Source organism: Hypanus sabinus, chromosome 2 (assembly GCF_030144855.1).
Source record: "Hypanus sabinus isolate sHypSab1 chromosome 2, sHypSab1.hap1, whole genome shotgun sequence".
NCBI lineage: Eukaryota > Metazoa > Chordata > Chondrichthyes > Myliobatiformes > Dasyatidae > Hypanus > Hypanus sabinus.
The window spans coordinates 204,609,906-204,635,989 of record NC_082707.1 but is presented as its reverse complement, the minus strand read 5'-3'; the positions used below and the strand labels follow the sequence as shown (position 1 = coordinate 204,635,989).

General features: G+C 41.3%; 1 protein-coding gene and 1 long non-coding RNA gene across 3 annotated transcripts in view; one reads left to right on the top strand and one right to left on the bottom strand.

Moving 5' to 3' along the window:
* Nucleotides 1-598, bottom strand: part of si:dkey-87k14.1 (leucine-rich repeat transmembrane protein FLRT2) — a 104,611-nt gene extending 104,013 nt beyond the window's left edge. The window contains exon 1 of the mRNA XM_059962492.1: nucleotides 578-598. The gene's annotated coding sequence lies outside the window, so the exon portion shown is untranslated. The remainder of the gene's footprint in view (nucleotides 1-577) is intronic.
* Nucleotides 85-24,699, top strand: LOC132389944 (uncharacterized). 2 transcript variants are annotated; one of them, XR_009510738.1, is made up of 3 exons: nucleotides 85-130; nucleotides 1,688-1,835; nucleotides 21,361-24,699. It is a non-coding gene; the product is annotated as an uncharacterized LOC132389944 (long non-coding RNA). The 2 variants fall into 2 exon arrangements; XR_009510739.1 differs by lacking the exon at nucleotides 21,361-24,699 and adding an exon at nucleotides 4,625-4,735.
* The last annotated feature ends 1,385 nt before the right edge of the window (nucleotides 24,700-26,084 follow it).

Here is a 26,084-nt window from a genome sequence, read left to right as displayed (position 1 = left end):
TGAAATATGAAAACGCCCACTTGCTGATCTCACCGGCCCCAGAATGTAATTTAACTCTTCCCAGCCATTCGCTGAGCGCGGGCTGTTGAGGTTTTGCTGCTGAATTCGCAGGTGGAGTCGCGTTACTGCGGTGAGAATATTTTAGGATTTAAAAAAAAGACAGCGTTGTACCTTAAAGCACGTAAGGAGAAATCGTCTATGTTAGAATAATCATCAAAAATCTCCTTTCTCTCCCTCTGGTCAGTAAACATTGCACAAGAGTCCTGATGAAAGCGCTCGGCTCCAACCATGAATATTCATTCATTTCCATAGAAGCTGTCTGACCTGCTGAGTTCCTCCAGCATTTTGTGTGTACTACAAGAATTTGTAAATGCGTGTTGGCAGTTTACAAGCAGGACCATTTCAAGTAACTTGAAACATTCGACTACTGCCTTAGCATTGTGAGAGTGTGTTCGCTTTGGCGGGGCGGGGGTGGGGGGAGGCGGTGGTGCCAGGCGCGAACGTCAACTCTGTTCGGACTGGCGGAGAGGTGCGGGAAAGAGTGGGACTGCGGTATCCCAGGGAGAGAAATTCTCACCTGATGTGAATGAAAGGTGACACGCTCGCTCAATTGGACTGACGCCAGATATCAAGCCAAGCATGTTTGGCACTTAGTTGAGGCTCTCTGCTTCTTAAAAGTACTTCAGTGGCTGTTAACCACTTTGGCATCACGCGAATACACGTCTTTCTTTTTCCTGTACCTCGCTACTTGATCTCACTTTTTTTTAGGTTTCAGTACGTATTCTACAACTCGCTGACAGTTTCCTTTTTGGAAAGCAGTGGTTCATTCCGCTAACTTTAACTTGGTTCTCCTTTTCGTACCGACATAAAGGAACAGCTGTTAATCTGCTTGGAAATCAACAGATTAACAACTACATTAAAATAACACTCATACACAAAAAAAATTGTGTGAAGGAAGAGCTCTACCAGAGAAAAATAAATCCCTGGAATGGCCTCAAGCCATTTTATGGAAGTAGCAGTTTCTACAGCACGGAAACAAGCCCTTGATTTATCGTCTGTGCCAAATTATTAATCAGCCTAGGCTTATGGACCTCCGCCCGGACCATCGCCCTCCCATCCACGTATCTCTTTAGACTTCTCTTAAATGTTGAAATCAAACCCACATCCACCACTTACGCTGGAAGCTCGTTCCCTTCAACAGTTCAGCTTTCACCCTTAACCTACAACCTCTGGTAGCCCCACCCAACCTCAGTGGAAAAAGCCTGCTTGTATTTACCCTATCTATACCCCTCATAATGTCGCATACCTTTATCAAACCTCCACTCTTTTTGTGTCAGTTTTGGAGATATGTCTGTCTAGATGCACTGACCATCAATGGAACATCAGTAGCCAACAGTGGAAAATCCGTCCTGATGCAGAGTTTCAGCCTGAAATAGGTGGGTGGCATGGTAGGGTAGTGGTTACAGACTGACGGTCCAGTTCAATTCCTGGCCTTGCCACCTTCTCCCCGTTATCCAGGTGCTCAAGTTTCCTCCCATATTCCAAAGGCGGACCAGTAGGTAAGTTGTGTACTTACCAGTAGGTAAGTTGTGTACTGTAGGTCCTCCCACCAGATGCAGCTCGAAGGTCCAGAAGGGCCTAATGTAGCTGAAAGTACTTAAATAAAAGTCTGCTGTTTCTTCCACAGATGCTGCTCAAGCCATGGAGTTCCTCCAGCAGATTGTCTGGTCCTCCAGATTCCAGCGTCTGGCATCTCGAATGGGTCAAGAGTGGCGCATGAGTAATAAAGGAGATGGAATTGCTACCCCTCTGATGTCAGACATTCCTGACTTCAGGTGAGAGACCTTTGGCAGATGCCAGTGATATACTTTGAACACATTTCTACTTGCATTTTTCTGCCGTATTTTCATTGTTCATTGCAAACGTTGATTTTCTCTACGCACCGAATCTAGATGTAGTCCCCATTGTTCTGCATCTGGTAATCATGAGATAAACCATATAATCCTGGAAATGCTCAGAGTGCCAGTTAGCACCTGCGGAGTGAGAAGCATGGTTAATGTTTCAAACCATGTTTTGTATGAATTTGGAAAAAAAAATGAAGTAAAGTAATTTTAAAGTTGCAAAGACAGTTGGAGGCTAGGTCAAGAAATCCATTGACTAAGACTACAAGACACAAAGTTCAACATAAATTTTATTATCAGTGTGCGGTACATAATGTCAGCATATAAACACTGAGATATATTTTGCTGTGGGTTTACTCATCAAATCTATAGAATAGTAACTATAACGGGATCAATGAAAGTTTAAATGAAGAGCTGAATACAACAACTGTGCAAGGCAAATATAAATAAATAGTAATAAATAACAAGAACATGAAATAACATGATAAAGAGTTCTTAAAATGAGATCTTTGGCATGGGAACTTCTCAATGGATGGGTAAGTGAGTGTAGTTATTGCCTTTGGTTCAAGAGCCTGATGGCCGAAGGGTAGTAACTATTCTTGAACCTGTGCTGTGAGTCCTAAGGGTCTTGTGCCCTCTTCCTGATGACAGCAGCGAGAAAAGTACATGGCCTGGGTGGTGAGGAACTCTGACGATGGATGCTGCTTTCCCATGACAGTGTTTCATGTAGATGTGTTTAATGATTGAGAGGTCTTTACCCATGATGTACTGGTTTGTATCTACTACATTTTGTAGGATTTTCCATTCAGAGCCGTTAGTGTTTCCCTAGCAGGCTGTGATGCAGCAAGTCAATACACCCTCCACCACACGTCTATAGAAGTTTGTTAAAGTTCTTGATGTCATGCCGAATCTCGGCAGACAGGAGCAGAACAGGGTCACTCAGTCCATAGAGTCCGCTCTGCTATTCCAGCATAACACTTTCAACCCAATTCTCCCGCCTTCTTTCAATGACCTTTGATTAAGTTCAGATCATCATTTACTGTGTGGGTTTCCTCTGGGTGCTTTGGTTTCCTCCCACAGTCCCAAGATGTCCCGTTTGGCAGGTTAATTATGCATTGTAAATTGTCCTGTAATTCGGCTCGGAATAAATTGGGGGAATTCTGGGTGGTGTGGCTCGAAAGGTTGGAAGTGTCTATTCCGTGCTGTTTCTTAATCAACTTAGAAAAATGTGCCCTGTCATATTGATGTGGATGATCATGGTCTGACCCATGACCATAATTGTTCTTGGCAAACTTTCTATAAAAGTGGTCTGCTGTTGCTATCTTCTGGGCAGTGTCTTTACAAGACGGGTGACCCCAACCGTTATCAATACTCTTCAGAGATTGTCTGCCTGGCATCAGTGGAGGCATAACCAGGACTTGTGATATGCAGCAGCTGCTCATACGACCATCCACCACCTGCTCCCATGGCTTCACATGACCCTGGTCAGGGTGTAAGGCTAAGCAGGTGCTACGCCTTGCCTGAAGGTGATCTGCAGGTTAGCAGAGGGAAGGAAAACTTTACACTTCATTTGGTAGAGACATATCACCATTCTGCCACCCAAATGGAAGACATGAGGGATAAACTGACAAAAGAAAGTTTGAACTAAGTGAAAGAGAGTGGTATAGATTTGGTGATTAATAAAAAGTAACTTCAGAGGAGATGTATGTATTTTGTATATGAAAATGCTGAGAAACTGAAATTAAAACAGTAAATAATAATTATAATCATATTAACTTTATAGAGCACTTTTCATACAGATTATGTAGTTCAAAGTGCTTTACAATGGGATAAAGTTAAAATATGAAAATAGAAGATAGAAATATGTTAGTTAAATGGGAGGTTAAATAAATAAGTTTTGAGCTGGCATTTAAAAGTGCTGGAAGCACTCAGCAGGTCAGACCTCATCTTCGGAAAGAAGAACAGAGTTATCATTTCATGTTGATGACCTTTCATCCAGCAGGGTGGCATGGTAGCATGGTGGTTAACACAAGGATTTATATTACCAGCAACCTGCATCACTTCTCAGTGATGTCTGTAAGGAGCTTGTATGTTCTCCCCGTGACTGTGTAGGTTTCCTCTGGGTGCTCTGGTTTCCTGCCACAGTCCAAAAACGTACTGGTTGGCAGGTTAATTGGACATTGTGAATTGTTCTGTAATTAGACTAGGGTTAAATTGGTGGGTTGCTGGTTGGTTGGCTCAAAGAGGCTGAAGGGCCTATTCTGCACTGTATCTCAATAAATAAAATATAATTTGAAAAGTTGAATAGGACAGAATGAATAAACATTTTCCAGCACTTTCAGTGTTTTGCCTGTGTAACCAGTAACTCAATGGAACAATTGCAACTTGAGTATTCACCCCCATGATTGATCTTAATGTCCTTATATCATAGAACATAGAACAGTACAGCACTTGAACCTTCAAAGTTCAAAGTAAACTTATTATCAAAGTACATTTATGTCATCATATATGTACTTTTTGGAGTGAGACCCTCCTTCAGTCCTAAAGAAGGGTCTTGGCCCAAAACATCGACTGTTTATTCATTTCCACAGATGTTGCCTGACCTACTGAGTTCCTCCAGCATTTTGTGGGTGTCACTTTGCATTTCTAGTATCTGCAGATTTCCTCGTGTATATATCACCATATACTATCCTGAGTTTTATTTTCTTGCTGGTTATTCACAGTAAATACAAAGAAACGTAATAGAATCGATGAAAAAACGTACATAACAAGATAAACAACCAGTATGCAAAAGACAACAAGCTGCAAATACAAAAAAGGGAGAAAAAACAAGGTAATAATAATAACTGAATTACCAATAAATATCAAGAACATGAGATGAAGAGTTTTCAAAAATGTTTGTGTTATAGTTTGTGTTAAGTATTGGTGTAAGTGAAGTTGAGTAAAGTTATCCCCTCTGGTTCAAGGACCTGATAGTTAAGGGGTAATAATGGTTCCTGAACCAGATGGTGTGGAACTTGAGGCTCCTGTACCTCCTTCCTGATGGCAGCAGCACAAAAAGAGCATAGCCTGGAGGTTCTTCTTGTTTGGATTGGCAGAAACATCTCTTCCGTGATCTCCATCAGCACAGGTGCAGCACAAGGCTGTGTTCTTAGCCCCCTGAACTACTCACTTTATAATCATGTCACTTTGGTTCAGACATGGCCCCAGTGCGGAGTGAGAGACACTGAAGCGGGTTGATAGTTCACAGACTTTAATGTGAACAGTGTTAAGGGGAAAAGAGAACAGTAAATGGTAGGCCAAACAGGGCCATTAACTAAAACTCTCAAATGGGAAACAAAGCCTACACACAGCTGAAAAGAACAACTAAGAATAAAATGAATACCGCTAGTCTTCAAAGTCAGTTGGCTCGACAGTTCAATTTCTCAGGCAAGGCAGAATACAAACAGGCAGCGAAGCATTGCTGTGTCCAAGTCTCGACCAATACTATGATGAAATGAATGGAGTTAAATACTATCACACTGAAATAATAATTAGCTGACGCATACATATTCACGAGTGCAGTTTCCGTATTTGCTGCGCTGCTGAATCCATGGTTGTGACAAATCATGTCTGTGAGGCTAAACACAGCTCCAGTGCCATATTTATGTTTTCTGAACCTGGTGGCTGATGATATTGTGCTGAATTATTGAGAATTATGATGTCTAATTAAGTTGTTATCTCCTGCCTACTTATTATTCATACCCCATCTTTTCCTGTACATTTACTTGCCTATCGAAATGGGTATCAAAGGATACAGGGAGAAGGTAGGAGAATTTGGTTGAGAGGGAATATAAATTAGCCACGATGGAATGGCGGAGCAAACTATTTGGGCTCAATGGTCTAATTCTGCTCCTATTTCTCATGATCTTATGGGAAGTAGTGTGACAAGCCAATATATTGATGCATTAATAGTTAAATAAATTAGTAATGAATATGTACAGATAATTCAATAACAAAGATGGAATTAAAATAAACTTAGCAGAATTGTTTATAATCTGGGGTCTATGATGTCATTTTCTTAAGTCTTGTCCAAATATCACATTGTCCCTTCCCATTCATGGACGTCTGGAGTTAGATTAGGTCTTTCATAATAAAATGGGTAATATCTACTCAGAATCAACATAAATTTTTTCCAACAAAGTTAATGGGCAGTCAATGGATCAAAGTCAATATTGTCCACTCATTCTGAGGACTTTATCTGATCAAGATAAATGTGTTTGGAGTAGGTGTTGTGTTTTAAGGTGATTATCTGTAGTTCAGATAGGGGAATCTTTATTACAGAGATAAAGATTGGTGGTCTGCCAAACAGACGGCAATGTAGATGAAAGAAGGTGTGGCTAAAGGTAAAGGGAATTACATAGCAGAAGAAGATGCAGTTCACCAGTAAAATATCTCCACCTGACACAGAATGAGTATTGATCGTAGAAGTGTTTGTGCTTGTCAGAGAAGGTACCAGAGGAGACACACTGTGTGAGGACAACAGCAGGTCTTTGTGGTTAATAAACTGCTAAAATGTTCTGTTTCCTTTTGATCTTGGCCTACACTTTTCATGATGCTGGTAACATGATGTATTTGCCAAATTCAAATACATTACACCCTTTATACACTGTGCTCCCTTTATTAGTTACCTCCTGGTCTTCATGGTCTTCTGCTGCCGTACCCATCCACTTCTCAGTTCAATGTGTTGTGTGTTCAGAGATGCTCTTCTGCACAGCATTGTTACTCTCATCTTCCTATCAGCTTGAACCAGTCTGTCCATTCATCTTTGAACTCTCCCATAAACAAGGCATTTTATATATACTCTGCATATCTGCCACTCATTGGATGTTTTTTTTCACTTGCACCATTCTCTATAAACTCTAGAGACTGTTGTGTGTGAAAATCCCAGGAGATGAGATACTCAAGCCATAAGATCATAAGATATAGGAGCAAAAGTAGGCCATTCGGCCCATTGAGTCTTCTGCCATTCAATCATGGATTGATCCAAATCTTCCAGTTATCCCCACTCCCCTACCTTCTCCCCATTCCCTTTGATGCCCTGGCTAATCAAGAACCTATCTATCTCTGCCTTAAATGCACCCAATGACTTGGCCCCACAGCCACTCGTGGCAACAAATTCCACAGATTTACCACCCTCTGACTAAAGTAATTTCTCCACATCTCAGTTCTAAATGGACGTCCTTCAATCCTGAAATCGTCTTCTTTTGTCCTAGACTCCCTACCATGGGAAATAACTTTGCCATATCTAATCTGTTCAGGCCTTTTAATACTCAGAATGTTTCTAATGAGATACCCCCTCATTCTCCTGAAATCCAGGGAAAACAACCCAAGAGCTGCCAGATGCTCCTCATATGGTAACCCTTTCATTCCTGGATGAAGGAACCCTGTATGGCATCAGTAATCATTCCAAAATCACATAGGTCACTTTTCTCTCCCATTCTTATGGGTGTTGTGAGCAACAGCTGAGTCTCTTGACTATCTCTTCATGCTTTTATGCAATGAGTTGCTGGCACATGACAGGATGATTCAATGTTTACATTGATGAGCAGATGCACGGGTATACCTAAGTATATATATACACACACAGTACACAAGAACGTTAAGATTATGAGCAAGAGTAGGATATCTGACAATTGAGACTTGTCCCTATGGCTGATTTTCTACCCCAATTCCATTTTCCTGCACAATCCATTAATATCCATTAATCTATCAATTTCAATCTTAAATGAACCCAGTGATTGAGAGGCCTTCCACGTTACAGAACCCAAATACTACTGCCTATTGATGGAGAAATTGCTCTTCATCTCTGTCTTAAATGAGATGCTTCTCATTTATTTCCCCAGGAAAAAAAAGCATCCTCTTCACACGCACTTTGTGGAGTCCTGCAGCAATTTTGCAAGTTTTAATAAGATCTCCTCTCATTGCATTGAGTAGCAGACAATTTAACCCTATTTGCCATGACAGTAATCAGTCTAGTAATTATTTCTTGCACTTTTTAAATGGCAAAGGCCAGACTTTAATAGTATTACATGGCTCTTAAGTACATTGGACATCTTGAAAACATGTAGGGTACAATCTAACTTTACAGGTCTTCGAGGAAAATCAGTTTAAAAAGCTACAATGACATGCACTTTGGGATCATTAGCAAAATTGTTTGAGTGCTCTCTGGGAAATGAACTTCCAGTTTTCTGACATCATTTGTTATTAACTGGTAGTGAAACGGAAACTCCTGAAACTCAGCTGCAGTACCATCACCAAGCTGTGCAGTTTGAAGTTCAAAATTCAAAGTAAGTTTATTACCAATATACATACACGTCACTATATACAGTACAACCCTAGGATTCATTTTCTTGCCGGCATTTACAGTTAATATAAGAAACACAATTAACAGGGGTTCCCAACCTTTTACGGGCCATGGACCTCTACAATTAACCGAGGAGTCTGTGGACTCCAAGAGGAACCCTAATAGAATGGATAACAACCAATGTGCAAAAGTCAAAAAACTATGCAAATACCAAACAAGAAACAAACAAAGTAATAGTAATAAATAAATAACAATAAATAATAAGAAAAATCATTTTTGAGTCCTAGAAAGTGAGTCCATAGATTCTGGAAACAGTTCAGTGATGGGGTGAGTGAAGTTGAGTGAAGTTATGCCCTCTTGTTCAAGAGCCTGATGGTTGAGGGTTATAGACTGTTCCTGAAGCTGGCGGCGTACATCCTGAGGCTCTTGTACCTCATTCCTGATGGCAGCACTGAGAAGAGAGCATAGCCTGGGTAACAAACAAAAAATGCTGGAGGAACTCAGCGGGCCAGGCAGCATCTATGGAAAAAATTACGGTCGACATTTCAGGCTGAGACCCTTTGGCAGGACTGGAGAGAAAAATTCTGGGTGGTGGTTGTCCTTGATGACGAACGCTGCTTTCCTGCGACTGTGTTCCGTGCAGATGTGCTCCATAGTGGGTAGGGCTGGGCTGCATCCACTGCTTTAATGACATTGAAGAGTTCTCAGTGACGGTAACAAGTGCAAAGAGAAAGCTCACTTTTAAATAAAAATTTACAGGTGAAGACAGTAATCTATACATACAATTACGGTAACAGCTAATTTTTTATTTAAAAACTTTAATTAAAGAAAGCAATATCCTGTACCCTTCCTTTCTAATCCTGATGAAGGATCTAGGCCTAAAGTGTCGATTGTTTATTCCCTGACCGTAGAAGTAGTTTGATTTGCTGAGTTTTTCCAGCATTTTGAGTGTGCTGCTCTGGATTTCCAGCATCCATAGAATCTCTTGCGCAAATAATATTCTAATACATTTTTTAAAGGAATTAAAACTCAAACGTAATATTCTTGGAGCCGGAGAGTTTGTTAAGCAGTGCACAGCGTTACTATACTGTCCCATACAACGAAGTGTAATAGTTTGAGGGCAGTTTTCAGTGAGTACAATTCATGCATTCCTGAAGTTGTTGTCAATTCTCTGATTCAGGAGATTACACTTGAGAGGGGTGAAACAGCACACCCTGTGGAAGAGTAGGGAATTAGAGTAACTTCTGGATTTTCATGTTTGACCACATGTGTAAATTCCCAAGGTTGTTCTCAGTTTCAGGTGTAATAGCTGCAGGCAGTTTAATTGGTAACGTCTAGTTTGATTAATGGTTAATGTCAGGTGGAGAGGGAAGAGACAGTGTAAGTTAATTTGTTAAGGTGATCTTACCTGTATTCTGATGAATACATCAATTAGAGAGTTACTGCAGACTAAAGAATTCTTACCCCTTGGCAATAAAGTGAATGAATAGACCAAGTTTGTGATATTAATTAAACTTTTTTTAATATAATCAATAATGACTGGGATCACCCTTATTTAAAAGACACTGCCCAGAAGAAACAGGAAACAGCTTCTGTAGAAAAAATTGCCAAGAACAATCATGGTGATGGAAAGACCATGACTGGCCTCATCATATGACATGGCACATAATGATAATGATGGGTATGATAAGATGGACTCTTGACCTCACAATCCAACTTGTTATAAGACTATAAGCTATAGCACAGAATTAGGTGATGGCACGTAGTTTTATTTATTAGGGTTTATTCTTTGATATCCTAGCAGCACTTTACAAAAATGTACTGATTTATCAGATAAATAATATTGAGGTTGAGTGAGTTCAGAGATTCAAGTTCCTAGCTGTGAAGTTACCGTAGCCTGTCCTGGTCCAACCAGGTACATGGACTAACCAAGAAGCTCACCGACTCTTTTCCATCCTCAGAAGGCTAAAGAAATTTGGCATATCCCCATTGACCCTTACTAATTTTTATCAGTCTATTGTAAAACGATTTTGCCCGCTTAATGGGTTGGTAAAGCAACTGTTCTCACATGACTGCAAGAGACTGCAGAGAGTTGTGGGCACAGGTCAGCATATCAAACCAGTCTCTCCTTCATAGACTCTGTCAATGCTTCTTGCTGCATCAGTAAAGCAGCCAGCATATTCAAAAGCCTTCTCTCAAGGACAGCTTCTACCTCACTGTGGTAAGACTATTAAATAGTTTCCTAGTATGATAAATTGGACTTTTAATCTCACGATCTACCTGGTTCTGATCTTGCACCTTATTGTTTACCTGCACTGCACTTTCTATGAAACCGTTATATTTTATTTCACATTCTGTTATTTTACTGTGATTTACATCAATGCACTGTGCAATGATCTGCTCTGTATGAATAGGATTCAAGATGATTCATGTGAAAATAATAAACCAATTCCAAAAGCAAAACATAAATTTTCATCTCCGTCAGGGTTTCCCAACCTGGGGTCCACGGACCCCTCAGTTAATGGTAAGGGTCCGTGGCATGAAAAAGGTTGGAGACACCAATCTCCATCAACCATGATGGAATGGCAGAACAGACTCAATGGGCCAAGTGACCTGAAATCTGCTCCTATGTTTAATGGTCTATTATTTGCAAAGAAAGTTAATATACTGTTATTATTTAAAGTTATGCACTGACACAATAGGTAAGGGCATTCCTGAAATAAAATGTGGGCAAGTTCAACACAGAGACTCTCCGGGATGGCGAGGTGGGAATATATCTCTACCAAAGGAGGTATAATGTGCTCCTTCCCTCTGCTACCCTAAAGGTCACCCTTGGCCAAGGTGTAATACCCGCTTAAACTCCCCGAGAGGGTCATGTGAAGCCATGGGAAGGTTTATGAGCAGATGGTGCATGGCACAAGTCCTGGTTATGTGACACTGTCTGCGCATAATGTGATTGACAGGAAATGATAAAGTAGTGTTGTTTGTTGGTGGGTTAGTGGGTAGAGCTGTTGATCATTCTTGCTGCTTGGGGAAGGTAACTGTTTGTGAGACTGATGGTCCTTGGCTGGATGTTACATAGTCTCCTCCCTGATGGGACTGAGGGAAACAGTCTATGATCAGGATGGGTGGGATCCTTCATGATATCGCTAGCTTTTTTTCTGGCATCTTTCTTTATATATGTCCTTGTGATTGTACTACAAGTTCTATTGACTTGGCTTCATGATCAAATAGCCACCTGCTTCATTGTCCTTGAAGTATGATGACTAATGCAATGGATGATAGTTTCAGAAACCTCATATCTCATTATGGATCAGTATCCTTGGAAATGCACAAAAAGTAATTCAATTCAGCAAACCGTTAATTGAAAAAAGACACGTTTCATAAAACACTTGTATAAATCAGTCAGTGTATTTTCAAAACACTTCTCAATGTGTTGGCGCGTGGCCAAGTGGTTAATGCGTTGGTCTTGTGATCCGAAGGTCGCTAGTTTGAGCCACAGCTAAGGCAGTGTGTTGTGTCCTTGAGCAAGGCACTTAACCAAGCATTGCTCTGCAATGACACCTGTGCCCAGCTATATCAGCCCTTGCCCTTTCCTTGGACAATATCAGTGGCATGGAAAGGGAGGCTTGCAGCTTGGGCAAATGCCAGCCTCCCATACAACCCTGCCCAGGTCCTTCTTTCCAAGGCGCAAATGGTATTTCCAATGGTCTCTCAAGACTATTATTATTCTCAATACAGTTTGCGAGTTAGAAAAGTCAGAATGATCACTTTTATTATATGGTGCTTCTTGAGCTTGGTGCTTGAAGATTATCTAGCTGGAAGCTATGCTACTTAATAATTAAGAAGGTTCATGATTGCTTAAGTACTCAAGATACAGTACTGTGCAAATGTCTTAGGCACATATATATAGCTGGTGTGTATAAGACTTTTGCACAGTACTGTATTTGTCAACTTGGAGCAGAGGGCAAGTTTGTAAATCTGGCAGAAGTAAAGGATGTTAGGAATGGCAAGGGTGAAGTGCCAAGAGAGGGGTGTGGAACAGATGGCAGAGAAGGAGTGCCAGGGGTGGGCATGGTGTGGGTCATTTGATTGCAAACAATTGGTTTATTGATCATTACAGAAAGTCTATCTGTTGCTTCCTGCTCCCTTCCCTCTCCCTTCCCCTTTTCCCAAGCATGATTCCTCTCTCCCTGTGCCCTTCCCACTCTCAGCCCGCAATAGAGACTCATATCTGTATCAAGTTTATCATCGCTCACATAGGTCATGAAATTTGAGTTTTTTTTCCAATCCAATCCAAAGTTAATTGTCATTCAACCATTCATGAACACAGGTAAATGAAACAGTGTTACTCTGGGGTCAAGGTGCAAAACACAGTACCAGCAGTCACACACAGACAGCACAAAACACACAGAAGATAACAAGCGCACGTGGTATCACAATAAAAAAGACCAAAACTCAATCCACATCAATCGACGGTCAACCATAATAGAGCCCGTCTCCCACTAGGCGAACACTGGGGGGCAGCACTGATTCCAGCCTGGATGTCACGCCACACCGCCCCCGGTGGAGAGTGCCGGTCATGGCACTCCTGTTGTTGCGGAAACAGTGGGTAGTGTGTATGTATGTAGGCCTCCGTTAGTTTCAATAGACCATGGATTTGCACCTTGGTAAGTTTCCAGGGCAAGGTTTTTTTTAATGGAAGACCGGCAGTTGCCCAAGGGGACTTGATAGAGGTCTACAAGATTATGAGAGGCATAGATAGGGTGGATAGTCAGTACCTGTTTCCCACGGCACCAATAGCAACACCAGAGGGCATATGTACAAAATTAAGGGAGGAAAGTTTAGGGGAGACATCAGGGGTAAGATTTTTACACAGAGGGTTGTGAGTGCCTGGAATGACTTGCCAGGGATGGTGGTGGAGGCTAAAACATTAGGGGTATTTAAGAGCCTCTTGGACAAGCACATAGATGAAAGAAAAATGGAGGGTTATGGGGTAGTGTGGGTTTAGTACTTTTTTTTAAGTATTATATGGGTCAGCACAACATGGAGGGCTGAAAGGCCTGTACTGTTCTGTAGTGTTCTATGGTTCTAAGCTGCAAGTCTCCCCTCTCCACGTCACCAATGTTGTCCAAGGGAAGGGCACTAGACCCATACAGCTTGGCACTGGTGTCGTCGCAGAGTAATGTGTGATTAAGTGCCTTGCTCAAGGGTACACACGCAAGCCTCAGCCAAGGCTCGAACCACTCAACCACTTGGCCACATGGAAACAGTATAGTGCAATACAAAACGTGCAAACAAGCTGGATGAACTCAGCAGGTCGGGCAGTGTCCGTTGAAAGGAGCAGTCAACGTTTCGGGTCGAGATGTCTTGATTTGACCACAGCATCTGCAGTGCACTTTGTGTTTATAGTGCAATACATAAACTTACTACAGTACTGTACAAAAATCTAAGGCACCCTAGCTATATATATGTGGCTAAGACTTTTGCTTAGTGCAATGTGTACTTTAGAAGGCCTTTGTGACTTTAATACACTTGAAAGTCAAGCAAGCTTTTCTGTGTCTGTGAACCCAACTTTAAAGTGGAGTGCTATAATGCCACTGCTTACATTGGCCAGCTCCTCTGTAAGTTGAGTGCATTGTGCCATTGTGGAGTAAACAGTGCAGAAGAAATTCCCTGCGGCCAAATACAATAGAGTTCAATTTGCTGGTGTGTTCACTGCTTGTCACGCTGTCTGTTCCAAGTGAACACTTGGCTCTCAAATGAGCTTCCCCTGCTCCTTGGTTGCACTCCCATGCAAAGTAAATGTGTAGATGCACAGTTATCCAACTGACTTGAAATATAGATGGAAGGGGAGCCAGGCCCACTTATCACACAGATGGTGCTTGGCATTATTCAGTTCCAGGTGCTCCTACTCTTTGCCACCTTGCTTCTAATCTGTCCAATATCATCTCATCAGTAATCTGGCATGCTATGTTTTAGCACTGTTGTACTTCTTTTATTCTTTTCTGCTTCTGTTCCAACGTACCTTACACGGTGTCCTTTTGTTTCTTTTTTATCAGCCCTTTCTCTGCTTGGATCTTAGCTGCTTTGGCTGCAGTTATTTTTTTCTTTATCCCTTTAACCTCTGGAGCTTTCTTTGTCCATTGTTTTCTCTGGTGTTGCAATTCTAGTATCAATTCTTGTATTCATAATTGCTGATGATATGGTTTTATGTGAGAAACTAACAGAGAAGGAAGGGCAAACGCAATTCGAGAAATGAAAGTATGAGGCAGGAATGGACAACATACTCTGCAATATGTTGAGATATACTGGATATTTAATAGCATTGCGCTCACAAGTGTCACAATTTGTTTTGATCCACAGGGATGTAGCTGCATTTATTCTTCAATAATGAACATTTTATGCTAAGAGAAACTCCACTGACTTCTCCTGACATTTCTTACTTTACTCTTTTATGAAATGCTTTCATTTACAGTAATTTTGAATCCCTCTGTTCAATTCTCTCCCTTTTTTTTACAACCCTCTCTTTTTCTCGGCCTCCTCCTGTGTCTCCCTCAGTCCAAAATTCCTCTATACACCATTGTTTTTTATTCATTCAAAGTTCAAAGTACATATTTGACACCATATACAACCCTGAGTTTCAATTTCTTGCAGACATTCTTGCTAAATCCAAGAATTAAATCAAATCAATGAAAGACCACACCAAGTAGGAAAAACAATGTGCAAAGGCAACAAACTATGCAAATGCAAAAATTAAATAAATTACTTACTTGCAGCCATTCTGCCACTGACATTTAGAGCAGCAATGAAGATCCTCTGCCTCTGGTGGCGTTCAGGGCTTCCTTCATCGTGTCAGTAGCTTCCTCTTGGTTTTCACTACTGTTAGTCATAGAAGTCCTGGACAGAGACTCAGGAATACCATCGCTCTTGGATGTAGGTGAAGCTTTCATTGCTGTCTCTGTAACAATTAAGTTTTGCCTGTCAGGGTTGTTAGCCCTGAGCTGATCCTCCAGACCTGGAGGACCGGTGGACCACTCTTTGTCTGGCCTTTACCCTTTGACCTGTTTGGTATATGTGACCCTGCAAAGAGGCAAAGCTTAAAGCCCCAATTCCAGCTAGCATAGCTCTCCAGGTCATTGAGATTGTGGTCCTCTTGGAGGAATAATAAGTTAATAAGCAATAAATATTGAGAACATGAGATAAGAGTCCTTGAAAATTAGTCCATAGATGTGGGAACAGTTTAGTGGTGACGCAAGTGAAGTTGAGTGGTTATCCCCAGTAGTTCAAGACCCTCATGTTTGAGGAGTGATAACTGTTTCTGAACCGGGTGGTGTAGGTCCTAAGGCTCCTGTACCATCCTCCTGTTGGGATCATTCACAAAAGTGGACTTTGCTCACGAGAGTAACATTTTACGATGTATGTCAATGATTTGGACTATGATATTAATGGACTTCTGGCTAAATTTGCTGATGATGCAAAGATAGGTGGAGGAGTGGGTAGTGTTGAGGAAACAGAGAGCCTGCAGAGGGACTTAGATAGTTTAGAGGAATGGGCAAAGAAGTAGCAAATGAATTACAATGTTGGAAAGTGTATGGTCATGCACTTTGGTGGAAGAAATAAACAGGCAGACTATTATTTAGATGGGGAGAGAATTCAAAATTCAGAGATGCAAAGGGACATGGGAGTCCTTGTGCAAGATACCCTAAAGGTTAACCTCCAGGTTGAGTTGGTGGTGAAGAAGATGAATACAATGTTGGCATTCATTTCTAGAGGTATAGAATATAAGAACAGGGATGTGATGTTGAGGCTCTGTAAGGCACTGGTGAGACCACACTTGGAGTACTGAGTGCAGTTTTGGGCTCCTTATTTTAGAAAGGATATACTGACATTGGAGAGGGTTCAGAGAAGATTCACGAGAATGATTCCAGGAATGAAAGGGTTACCGTATGAGCAACGTCTGGCAGCTCTTGGGCTGTATTCCCCAGTGTTCAGGAGAATGAGGGGGGATCTCATAGAAACATTCCGAATGTTAAACCTGAACAGATTAGATATGACAAAGTTATTTCCCATGGTAGGGGATTCTAGGACAAGAGGGCACAACTTCAGGTTTGAAGAACATTCATTTAGAACAGAGATGCGGAGAAATTACTTTAGTCAGAGGGTAATAAATCTATGGAATTTGTTGCCGCGAGCAGATGTGGAGGCCAAGTCATTGGCAGAGATAGATAGGTTTTTGATTAGCCAGGGTACCAAATGGTATGAAGTGAAGGCAGGGGAGTGGAGAGGACTGGAGGAATTGGATCAGTCCATGATTGAATGGCAGAGCAGACTCGATGGGCCAAATGGCCTACTTCTGCTCCTATATCTTCTGGTCTAATATATTGTCCATCTGTAATCAACTGCCGAACTGAATGGTTCACTGGGCCATTAACATTGGACAGTCAAGAATCATCAATATTGATGTTTCTGGGGCCTCATTTGGGCCAGACTGGATAAGAATGGCAGATTTTCTTCGCAGGATTTTTTTTTCCTCTTTTTAACATGATCACCTTCTCACGATCTCCTCCAAGATTGTTTAGTGTCAGTTCCAGTACACAAGCGTAAAGGAGAACGAGGTATTGTCACTCTGGGTCTGATGATGCAGCACTAAAAAAAACATAATAAGATAAAGAACGAACAATAAATATAAATTCATAAGATATATACATAGATTAATTATATGTACATAAAGTGACACCAGGCAAAGGAGTGTCTGTACGTAAGGTGGCTAACAGGACATGATAAAGTAATGGCAGTTGGAGGGTGTGAAGATGTGCATTTGTGGGTGGAGATGTTGATTAGTCAGACTGCTTGGGGAAAGTAAATGTTTTTTGAGTCTGCTGGTCCTGGTGTGGATGCTATGTGGCATCCTCCCTGATGGGAGTGGGACAAACAATCCACCAGCAGGCTAGCTGGCATCCTCCATGATGTTACTGGCCATCTTCTCAGATTATAAACATGAGTCTATATATAAATATAGTTCGATTATATGTCCTTAAAGTGATGCCAGACACAGGACTGTTTGTACATAAAGTGACTCTGATAGCAAATGATAAAGAAGTGGTGGGTGGGTGGAGTTGTTGATGAGCCTTACAGCTTAAGGGAAGTTTTGAGTCTAGTTGTCCTGGTGTGTATGATATGTAGCCTCCTCACTGAAGGGAATAGGATAAACAGCCAATGAATAGGGTAAGTGGGATCCTGCCCAATGTTGTTAGGCCTTTTCCAGCATCTTTCTGTATATATGTCCCTGATGGCAAGTAGGCAGTTTTGACTACCATTGTTGATGCTTCCTGTCCACTGCAGTGTAATTTCCATACCATGCAGTGATGTAGCATGTTAGAATTGCCCTCTACTGCACATCAGGACATAGACGGAAGTATTTTAATTTCCTCACTAAGCTACCAGTAAAAACATTGCCTCTAGTCTTTTGATTTACCTTGAATCTTTAGTGACTGCAGAGGTGCTAACATTTTATTTTATAAGAGCTAGCCATTCATTCAAACCTTTGCAATTCCAATATGACAGCATATTCTCAGTAGGTGGGATAATATTCAGCAATGGTATATACAGTGTAAAAAGCAACACATCATGGATTGTGGACTTCAGAAAGAGTAAGATGAGGGAACACACACCAGTCCTCATAGTGGGATCAGAAGTGGAAAGGGTGAGCAATTTTATATTCCTGTGTGCCAATATCTCTGAGGATCTAACCTAGACCCAACACATTGATGTAGAAACAAAGAAAGTACACCAGTGGCTATGTTTCAATGGGAGTTTGAGAAGATTTGGTATGTCTTCAAAAAGATTTGCAAAATTTGACAGATTCACAGTGGAGAGCATTCTGACTGGTTGCCTCATTGTCTGGTATGAGATGTGTGTGTGTGTGTGTGTGTGTGTGTGTGTGTGTGTAGTTTCTGAATAAGATCATTCCAGACTCATCACCTGCAGCCTATTTGAACCACAGTTCTCATCTATAGTCCTTGTTCATGCATTGATCTGCCTCAAGCAGTTGTTCATAGCTTTCACTTTTCCTGCCTAAAGATGACCTCATTGATGTTATGTTTATTTTCTCTTCTGCCTTGTCTCATGAATTGTTATTTTGCAGTCTATTATTGAAGTTATCGCTCACAGCTAAATCATCTCCGCTGCTCTTATTTTGAGTCAAGCATCCTCTGAGTTTAATGACAGACCCTTTAGTACCTACATCTCCGCTACTTTGTTAAATCCAACACACAATTATGAGAAAATGGCTTTTGGCTCACTAGACCTAATTCAGTGAGTTGATCTTCTTCTGATTGTCATTACTACAATTGACTGATACTACAAAGTATTTTTCCTCTGATCTTAAACATTTTGGGCTTGATTCCCACTCCAAAGATCAGGATATTCAAAGTCTTTGATGATATTTCTATGCAGTACTGAGGGGATCATATTAGGGTTTATTGACAAGGATGTGGGGTAATCGGAGGTCAGGCCAGAGTTTAAGCCTCTGCACATGTCCAAGGGCCAGCAATGTGTGTATGGGACATCTGTAGCCTTCATACCAGCATGGATGAGGGCTGATGGCACCTCCAGGGCCAGTGAGTTTTGGAGTTCCATGCAGGCAAGAGGAACAAGGTTCGATAGTCCTCAGGGTTTACAAATCAGTGAGATTGGAGTTTGAGGCCTAATATTCAGGGTCCCATTATCGACGAGTCCAGAGTTCAAGGCTGAGTGTGCAGTGATCAGGGGATCCTACGATTGGTGCCAACGATGGAGGCCGAAGGGACATTAGATGTTCAGAAATTGAAGCTTGTTGCTGGAGCTCCAATCTACGAATCTCAGCGGGTCCATTCGAGAAATCAAAGCCCAGTGTCTGTGAGCCAGAGTTTGCTGGAGGCTGAAGATGGCCTGTCCCATGGTTGATGGATTGTGTATGTGCAGGGTGGGCGGGAGCGAGAAATTAGGCTTGTTTTGCCTTTCTTGTTCTGTTGCTTGTTGTTGTGTACTGTGTTGTTCTGCCAAGCTATGTGGGATTGATTTGTTGGTGCCTGAATATGTGGCAACACTTACAGTCTGCCCCAGCACACTCTCAGGTGTGTCAATTGTAAACCAAATGACACATTTCACTGGATGTTTCAATGTACACTGATAAATAAATTTGATTCTTGAATTATTCAACCAAGGATTTATTTGTTCATTCAAGAGAGTGTAAAAGATGCCATGACACTTCCAGTGAATCGTCCCTGGGGTCACGGCCAATGCTGATTATCAGGTTATTACTCATAAAATAATGGAATCCTATGTAAGTATTACAATAATTTCACCAGATTGTGTTTGTGCAAGTTAAAGAAGCACGATCTAGCCTAGACCTCTGCTTCAGCATGATGACCTTTCCCTACAGGTTGAATACAGGTCCAATACTGCTTCAATCAGATGAAGCTTTTTCTGACTCCATTAAGTTTCCAATTAATGTGGTACAAACCTCTGCCATGCTTACAAGGGATGAAATTCTGCTTCCTTTTCAAAGTTCAATGTAATTTTTTATCTATATATATGTATGTCACCAAATACAACTTGGAGATTCATTTTCCTTTGGGCATACTCAGCAAATCTATAAATCTATAGAACAGTAACTATAACAAAACCAATGAAAGATCAACCAGGGTGCACAAGACAACAAACAATGCAAAAGCAAACATAAATAAATAGCTATAAATAATAAGAACATGAGATAAGGAGTATTTAAAGTGAGATCATTGGTTGGAGGAACATTTCAATGATGGGGCAAGTGAGTGCAGTTACCGCCTATATTTAAGAGCCTGCTGGTAGTAATTGTTCTGGCCTGATGGTTGAGGAGTAGTAATTGTTCTGGCTTGGTGGCTGAGGGGTAGTAACTTCTATATTTTCTTTCATACATCTACCAATTACATTAAACCAATGGCTCCTTGCTTTTCATCCCAGTGCTGAAAGAGACAGTACTCCTGCCAGGCACTTCATGATTTCATACACCTCTAGTGTCTTCTCAGCCGACTCTGTTCCAAAGAGGAAAAGATACACATTATCCAGTCTTTTCCTCAGAGCAACAATTTTCCAATCCCTCTATCTTCTCATAAAAGAAGATACTGCTCTGCTCATTAAATTTGTTTAACTTTGTTTAACATGGGAAGGCTGATGCACGGGCAGCCAGCACATGGTCCTTGACAGATTTGGGGTCAGGGTCTCGTAGCATGGAATGATGAGATGGAAAGCGCAGCCTTCCTCTGCTGTCTCAGCCGTTGTGATGTGTCACCATCTTCTCCCAGCTCCACAACTGATTGTCTTGATTGAATCGCTCTGGAAACTCCCCTTTGACCTTATTGCTGTTAATGACCAGATAGCTAAGCTCCAGACAGCATCACTCTTGGGATCTCAGGATCCCTCCACAACAAGGTGATAATTCTCAAAACTCTTGTAAGATAAGATAACATAAAACTGTTATACAACTTCTTACCCATATATTCTATACTTATGGAATAAAAAACATTCCATAAGATCTTTTAAGCATCTTATCAATTTGTACTGACATTAAGGAGCTGTGAATTTATATACAAAGGTTCCTCTGTTCCTCTACACCATTTAATATCCAGCAATTTAATATATATCCATCCTGATGAAGGGTCTCAGCATGAAACATCAACTGTTCACTCTTTTCCATAGAAGCTGCCTGGCCTGCTGAGTTACTCCAACATTTTGTGTGCTCAGTATCTGCAGATTCTCTCTTGTTACTGTATATCCATGTGCCTTGCTCCACTTCTCTAAGTGCATCCAACTCTGGATCAAGTTCCACTAGCTGCTTCTCTTTCTGTGGGAGGTTCCAGTATGCAAATTAGCTGCTGTGTTTCCTTCTTTACAGCCTTATGAGCTTTTAGGAGCTCTGGGATAACCTGAGGTTCTACAAAGTACTGTATATAAAAAAAGAGTTTCCTTCTTTTTAATTAACATATTCATCTGAAGGTCCTCATGCAGTCATTCAGGAAAAGTCAGATTCAAAGTGCGTTTATTATCGAAGTATGTTTACAGAATACAACTCTGTGATTTGTCCTCCCACAGGCAGCCATGACACAAAGAAACACCATGGAACCCATTCAAGAAAACATCCAACACCCGAAGCACAAATAAAGAGTAAATTGCACAAATGACAAAAAGCAAGTGGACGACGTGTAGAATATTAAACATCAAACTAAGACTGCAGTAGTATTCGGTTTACGTCAGCTTAACATCATGCTGCTTGTCCATTGCAGACCGTAGGGCAAGCATTCTTCACTGAAACATCCCAGACCACATCAATCACCTTGATCCAGCCACTCAAAAACAGTAAGAAAAAGTAACCAGAATCCAGACACACATGCAACATGAACTCCAAAGTCCCCCAAAACTGGTCCTCAGCCTTCTCATTCAATTCTTGCAATGTGGATCCTAAGACCCTCTTTCTCCAACAGCAGCTAGTGAAAAGAATGAACTGTTCCAACACAGGCAGATGGTACATTACACCATCCATCCTCCACCCTTGTCCTCGTTGATGTCAACCTTGCTCAGTCCTCAATCTGAGAGAAGCAATGGAGTCGATCATGGGCTTGTGTCCTGAATGCCACAGTCAGAGAGAAGCAATGGAGTCGATCATGGGCTTGTGTCCTGAATGTCACAGTCAGAGAGAAGCAATGGAGTCGATCATGGGCTTGTGTCCTGAATGTCACAGTCAGAGAGAAGCAATGGAGTCGATCATGGGCTTGTGTCCTGAATGTCACAGTCAGAGAGAAGCAATGGAGTCGATCATGGGCTTGTGTCCTGAATGTCACAGTCAGAGAGAAGCAATGGAGTCGATCATGGGCTTGTGTCCTGAATGTCACAGTCAGAGAGAAGCAATGGAGTCGATCATGGGCTTGTGTCCTGAATGTCACAGTCAGAGAGAAGCAATGGAGTTGATTGTGGGCTTGTGTCCTGAATGTCACAGTCAGAGAGAAGCAATGGAGTCGATCATGGGCTTGTGTCCTGAATGTCACAGTCAGAGAGAAGCAATGGAGTCGATCATGGGCTTGTGTCCTGAATGTCACAGTCAGAGAGAAGCAATGGAGTTGATTGTGGGCCGTGCCATTCATGTCACAGTCAGAGAGAAGCAATGGAGTCGATCATGGGCTTGTGTCCTGAATGTCACAGTCAGAGAGAAGCAATGGAGTCGATCATGGGCTTGTGTCCTGAATGTCACAGTCAGAGAGAAGCAATGGAGTTGATTGTGGGCCGTGCCATTCATGTCACAGTCAGAGAGGAGCAAAGGAGTCGATCATGGGCTTGTGTCCTGAATGTCACAGTCAGAGAGAAGCAATGGAGTCAATCATGGGCTTGTGTCCTGAATGTCACAGTCAGAGAGAAGCAATGGAGTCGATTGTGGGCTCATGCTCCGTCTTCAGGTTTCCAGACCTCCCGGCCACACACTCAGCTCCAAACCTCACCAAACTCACTCAGTGACAGCAAAGTGCCAGACTACTCAATCGGTCCAGAAACACACTATCAAAATGTAAATCACAGAGTCCAATTACACACAGCTGAGCAGTAGAAGCATATTTGGAAGAAGAAGAAGCAGTAAATGAAGACAGTTTGTGAACTGTTCGAAGGATGTCGCCATTGGTCACATTATTCACTGGCACCCTCCAAAACAGACCCTCTATCATCAGATTCCTGAACAACCCGTGAACTCATAACTTGACCTTATCCCTTTTTTGTTTACACAATACTTGTTTTGTAATTTTCTGTAATTTTATGTCTCAGCCACTGTTTCTGCTGCTGGAAAGCAACAAATTCATTTAATGTAAGACAATGATAAAAAAAAAAGCCCTTCTCTGATTGTCATGTTTGTCAAAGTAAAGAATATTATTTCAGATGAATGAAATGCTTTACCTTTGGAAAATATATTGTCCTTGAATAAATTCACAGTGAAGGCTTTAACTGACCAGGAGTATCTGTTGTCGCCTCTATTTCAGTGAGGCGTTACTTCTGGATCAGTGCCTTGTTGCCTTTTCCCAAGATAACGCAGTTGATCAACTTGGCAAGAGATCTTTTTGCATGGTCACTGTATGTCAACCTTAATGTTCCACATTGTATCCTTTGCCTACCCTTTCATTTTCTGTACTGTGCCTCAGGCCTCGGAGTTTATCGGTGCTTAACATTTGTTCCTCCTTTCAATTTTTTCTGTTTTTGCAGACCAACATTATATCATTACTGTTTTCCCATCACAACATGTTTAGTTGTGTCAAGCTGTTTCTCATTCCATCCAATGACTTGTATTTCCTGAATCTCCTTTTTATAAGGGATTGGTCAGACTGCACTTAGAATACGGTGAGCAATTTTGGGTGCCCTGTCTAAGAAAAAAATGTGCTGTCATTGGAGAGGGTCCAAAGGAGGGTCACAAGAATGATTCTGGGAATGAATGGGTTAATGTATGAGGAGTATTTGATGGTTCTGGGCCTCTGGTCACTGGAGTTTAGAAGAATGAGGGGGGAATATCTTAGATAAGTATTGAATATTGAAAGGCCTCAGTAGAGTAGATGTGGAGAGGATATTTCCTATAGTCGGAGAGTCTAGGACCAGAAGGCACAGCCTCAGAATAGAGGGACATTGATTTAGAACAGAGATGAGGAGGAATTTCTTTAGCCAGATGAATCTGTGAAATATATTGCCATGGATGGCTGTGGAAGACAAGTAATTGGGTATATTCAAATTGGGGGTTAATATCTTTTGATTAGTCAATGTGTCAAAGGATACAGGGAGAAAGATGGTGAAGCAGATTCAGATGGATTATTAATCAGCCATGATAGAATGGTGGAGCAGACCTAATGGGCTGAATGGCCTAATTCTGACCCTATATCTTATGGTCCTCCATAAGATATGGTCTTTCATCTCCACTGCTCCTTGGAACTTTTAGCCTGTAAATGCCATATCATTGTATCATTGTCCAACTATCAGTTTTACTCTTTCCTGATTTATTGGTTCACACTGTCAGTTGTGAACATTCACAAAATAGTAATACAAATAAACTTACCATTATATACTTTGCAATTAGTCACATCTGCAAAGCATCCCGAATTATTTTACAGCCAGCATTTTTTTGCTGTGCAGTCAGAGGGATATGGTGGGTCAGGTGGAAAAGTGTTCTTTCTCTCTGCACATTGGGTGCGATGGCCTTTGTTCCATGGCTGTTAAGTGATGAATATCAAGGTTGTGTAATAGATATATACATATACTTCGATAATGAATGTAATTTGAACTTTGAACATTGAACTTTGAAGTGGACTTGAAGCAATAATTAGGCATGTTGTTTTGAGAATCACAATCAGGTTTAATATCTCTGACATATGTCAAGTCAAGATATGTATATCATGAAATTTGATGTTTTGTATCAGCAGCATATTGCAATACATAATGATAAAAATATTAATTTCAGTGAGAAATATATATAAAAAGAAAATCAAATTTGTACTTAATATATTTCTTATATATACTGTATGCATACATAATACACACACACACACATATATATATATGTATGTATGTATGTATATATATATATATATAGAGTACTGTGCAAAAGTCTTAAGCACACATATGTATAGCTGGGGTACCTAACAGGTCTACATGGAACTGTATTTGTCAATGTGGAACAGACAGCGAGTTTGTAAATCTGGTCAGAACAATTAGTGAGGGTGTTGGAAATGGTGAGAGTGTTGCACTGCGGGAGGGTTGTGGAACAGATGGGAGAGAAGGAGTGTTAGGGCGGGGTGGGGGAGAGGGGGAGTGGGTGGAAGGTGACATGGGTGAAACGATGAGAGGGCATGTTCCAACTGACAACTGAATTACAATCACTTTTAGTTCTTATGCATTTACAATATTCTGGGAAAATGTACAGCAGCTTTTTGGAAAGTCCTGTGATCCTGCAACAACGATTGAGACAAAGATCATCTGCTTTTAATGTTGATGATTGGGGAAACAATGTTGACGGGGTCACAATGAGAACTACTCCAAACATGTTTTGGAAGTAACGGTGAAAATGACTGGACTGGTCTGGACTCTGAAAAATGCAGGTGCAGCTATGGCAGCCATTGCTGGAGCAGACTAAAGGCCGAATGAAAGTTTGGGATGGATTAATGTGCTGAAGCTCCGGCCTGAGAGAGGAAAGCAAACTGATTAAAGTGCCAAACCAGGTCAAGGTGTTGAGGCCGAGAGTGTTGACCCAGTGTTCAGCTCAGTACCCGGTGAGATTTCACCACTTGTTTCAGAGCCGAACTGACTCTGGATGTGGCCTGCGCAATCAGGAATCTGGATCTGCTGCAGATCGCCTGTGAACTCACTGCTGGGAACTCCTGCTTTTATATAGCTTGCATGATTTGTTCTTTTTCACACATTGGGTGTATGACATTCTTAGGTGTGTAGATTTTTTAAAATACGTTCTTTAGTGCTCCTTTGTTTTGTGGTTGCCTGCAAGAAGATAAATCTTATGGTTGTACAGTATATCATGTAAATTTTTTGATAAATTGAATTTTAATTGTTACTTCTATCTGAATTAGCAGAAGAAATAAAAATTTCATCTTAAACACAGCAACACAATGCCTGTTCAGCACCCTTAGAAACACAATGCCCGATCAGCACCCTACCAGAAACACAATGCCCGATCAGCACCCTATCAGAAACACAATGCCCGATCAGCACCCTCGGAAACACATTGCCCGATCAGCACCCTCTCAGAAACACAATGCCAGATCAGCACCCTATCAGAAACACAATGC